Genomic DNA, 4,364 nt, shown 5'->3' with positions numbered 1-4,364 from the left:
AGGTGCAGGACTTTGCACTTGGCTTTTTTGAACTTCATGAGATTCGTACAGGCACAACTCTCAAGTCTGTCAGTGGATGGCATCCCTTCCCTCCAGATTCATTACAAGCTAGGTAGAAATAGTGCACCATATCAGTGTCCTGATTCTGGCTGGGATAGAGTTAACATTATGCTTATTATCTGGTATAGTGCTGTGTCCCATGTTCTTCCCAAGAAATTCTATGATGCATCACTTGTGTCTCTCATGTTTTATTCCTCTCTTTCTTCTTTTCATTATTTGTATTGGTTTTCTATTTAACTTCATTTCAAGTGGGGTGAGTGAGCAGCTGCGTGGGACTCAGTTGCTGGCTGGGGTTAAACCACAGCAGTCCAAAAAGGCAGCCTCACTCCTCACGCCCCCTCCTCCACCACTCCCTGCCCCTCTCCCCTGTGGGACAGGGAGGAGAATCAGATAATGCTAAAACCTGTGGGTTGAGATAAGAACAGTTTGATACAATTGCTCACCACTCACTAAGCAACGCCCCTCCTGTCCACAAGCAGAGATGAGCCACCCACAGCCAGCCCCCTCCCTCCCAGTTTATGCGCTGAGTGTAACATTCTGTAGCACAAAATATCCCTTTGGTTCAGGTCAGCTGTTCTGGCTGAGCTCCCTCCTGACTTCTTGTGCACCTGCTCGCTGGCAGAGCATGAGAAAATGAAACACTGAAAAGTCCTTGGCTTAGGGTAAGCACTACTTAGCAACAGCTAAAACATCAGTGTGTTATCAACGTTATTCTCATCCTAACTCCAAACTGCAGCACTGTAACAGCTGCTGAGAAGAAATCGACTCTGTCCCAGCTGAAACCAGGACAATGAGAATAGGGAATGTATTTGTCAGAAATAGCAGGACATAGCAAGAAAATATCATGTTATTACAATTTATTACTCCAGCCCAGAGTCCTAGTTCCTAGTGTAGGAGTTGGGGCTGTAATAGAAAAGCTAGGAAGATGCAGTGGTGAGGGCCATGGAGCCACCCAGCCAGTTCCTGAGAAGTTCATGTGTTAACATAACATTGTTAAAATTTTCCTTCCCTACTTAAAATGCCTTTTAATGTGATGCAGTGAACTGGAACAGCTCTTTCCTCTGATGGATGCCCTATCTAAACTCTGGTCCAGCAGGCTCCAGGTACAGGCTATAACTACAACTCTTGCAAGCTATCTCCACAGCTGCTTTCTCAGCTGGAGAGGATAAATTCTGTTCTTCTTCTGCTCTCCACAAATGATTGACAAGAAATGTCTGCAAGGAGAGCGCCAGAAGTCACTTTCTTCAGCTGCTTCTTTCCTATCCCCTCCACACACATACCCCAGAGTGGGTTTTTGTACAGGGAAGGTGTGATCAAGAGAGCAAAAGGTAATAAGACACCGAGTGAAAGTATTTTTTAGCTGAATCATGCCCTTAAACATTCAGCCTACACATTAATCATTGAGTGACATCAAGGATTCACTTCACAATTGGATCTGACTAGTGCATTTAATTTGCCTACTGCACCAAACAGCTGTTCAGCTTCTGTTGAATTTGAAAGCAAATGTAATTAGTGCATGTTCACTGATGCTTCCTCATTACATTGCCAGCCCATATCATTGGAACAGTTAATTACTGCAGAGACAAAGGCTTGACTTACCTGATATAGTACATGATTATTCATCATTGACTCATTTTTTCTTCTTCACTGGTAATTTTGTTAACATCCCTGACAGTGCTTGAGAGTGAATCCCCTTGATCTTTTGTGCTATTATGTCTTCTCAAATGCTACTCAAATTCTGCAGGTAGCTTAATTCTCTATATTTTATTGAGACATGAGGTATCACATGAGTTGACACTGCATGTAAGTGGAGAAGTAACTTGATTACATGAATCATAGCAAAATGTGCTATTCAGGAGCTGTCCATCGCAGCTCTCTTTGCACTTGGGGGCTTTCCTAAGTGCATGCAGACCAAAGGCCTGATGATGGAACGACCTTCTTTCAAGGATGCCTTTAAAATAATGCTGAGGAAAAGAAATATTATTCCATAGTTACTCTTGTTTTTAATAGACCTGCTCCACTCCTACACAGGTTGTTTTTGGTGTTTTTTGCTGGTTTTGTGTTTTTTTAATGGCCTCAGTACTCCATCACTAGAATGGAGTTAGCTGACTTTCCATCCCTGCCCACCAGATGTCTCGGGCTTTTCTCAGATGCAACCCCTTTTCTCAAAAGGAAGGTGTGTCTGCATGAAATGTGAGGACTCTACGCTTTTTTTTGTGGCCTCTAGGCTGGTGAAGGATAAGTTGCCCAATGCAGCTGCCAGTCCTGGGGATTTCTGCTGTGCACATGCAGATCAGCTCGGCTGTGCTGGCATGATAATACACCATACTCCTCAGAAAAGCCAGATTTAGTAATTTACTGCACATGTTTGATATCATTGCCAGGCATATGCAAAATAGCCCTAAGGTGTCCTGCTGCATTTCTCTCCCATCACATTGCAGATATACCTGGCTACGCTGGCAAAGGAAGGTCACTGAAATTGTTAAGGCAGGTTTTACAGTCATACAGAACTGCACTTTCATTTTTCATCATTTCATATATGAAAATTTGTAACCATTCACAGATGAACAAAATGTAAAGAACCAAGGAAATGTTTAAAAAAAGATGTATGACCATTTAGGATAGAGAAGCTATGGAAAGTTCCAAACAGTGATGCTGAAGGAAAAAGGAATTTTTTTAAAAGTGAGAAGTTCACTCAGGAACATCTGAGCAACATCTGAGGAATCTGAAGGAACTGAAATACTGCTCCTAAAGCAATTCAGGTGGCAAAAGACCTGTCCAAAGTATTATGCTGACACTTAGAGGTCAGTAAAGTAGAATTGAAAGGACTTCTCTGCCACCTTTGTATACAAAGAGACTTTGTATTTTTCAAAGGCTTTGCATGATCTGAGAGATCAATAGGCTGACATTTATTTGGTTTGCTCATTCTTTCTTCTCATGGGTATGCTTCTCCTTTTTTATCTGATTCTACTGCATGAAACTTTCTTATCATTGTACATTTCACAAAGAAACCCAACAAAAATTCTGCAAGAGCAGTCCACAAACAATAAACTGTACAGCAATAGCTGATCTGCACATCAAACTCATATGGTAGCTGGGAGATGCCTACAACAGCATATATTTGCTTTTACATGCTATACCACTCAGTCTGACTTTCAGTGGACTTGAAAGCTGTCTCAGGATTAGCTCATTTTATTAGAGTTTTGTTTTGATTTTTTTGGTTGTTGTTTTTTAAGCTGACTTAGACCATAAGGTTATTTTTGGGTACATCATTTCATTCCATAAGAAAAAATGATTGATTGAGTAAAATCACCCTCTGGAATGTAGATAATGTGACAGTAACTGCTGATGGGGACACTGATCAAGTAAAATTTAAGGCAAAGTTGATTTTCACTTCCTCAAGGATCAGCCTCTACAAACTGTTCAAGTCACTAAAAAAACATAAACCTCCCTTCAAATCAACCTATTCTGCATGGGGATAATTGCCTGAAATGAGCAATTTCCAGCAGCTGGTATAGCCAGTGTTATTACCCACATAAATATTGACTCATGTATTAAGAGTAATTAATGAGAAAACAAAGCTGCAAGAAAAGAAAGTGAAAAGCAATTCTCTTAGAGGCCCTGAAGGCCCTCTCTTTTCTATATTTTGTGTTTATCAATGCTCTAAACTGAATTCTGCAATGCACATTTTCTTTGTTGATCTGTAAAATTTCAACAAAGCATTTTGTAGTTATTTCAAGTAATGAATTATGCAATAGCACGTGACAGGAGCAATTCATTCATATCTCAAGAGGCAGAGGAACTAAAACCTCAGCTTTAGTTTGAGAGGGGGCTTTTTTGGGTTGGTTTGTTGTTGTTGTTGTTGTTGTTGTTTTGTCCAATGCACAATCTCTTAAAATGGTACCTCAGAGACACAAGAAAGATGTTGACCTGTTGGAACAAGTCCAGAGGGGGAGCACAAAAAACCACTCATTACGCACTTCACACTTACTCTGCCAGGGGATAAGAACACGTGCACCAGAGGTACAGGAGCAGAATGGCAGAAGGGAGGAGCACAAAATAACACAGCACTACCTCTTGCTTCTGGGGGCAGAGGGAATTGACACAGCCTTGAAGGAATTTCAGGCTGCACATTCAAGCAATATGTCTCTCCTCCTCCCTCTGTTCCCTCCTCATCCACATCTGAATTTTCTTCCAGACTTCCTTCCACTCCAAGGTACTAATTCTTATTAATGCAGTCTGTGCTTTAAAGCAGTAGTTTTGAGAACTTTGTAGAAGATAGGGGAATGTCATAAGCCCCATTT

Source organism: Geospiza fortis, unplaced genomic scaffold, assembly GCF_000277835.1.
Source record: "Geospiza fortis unplaced genomic scaffold, GeoFor_1.0 scaffold53, whole genome shotgun sequence".
NCBI classification, from domain to species: domain Eukaryota; kingdom Metazoa; phylum Chordata; class Aves; order Passeriformes; family Thraupidae; genus Geospiza; species Geospiza fortis.
The sequence above is the reverse complement of the archived record's forward strand: the minus strand, read 5'-3'. Positions refer to the sequence as shown.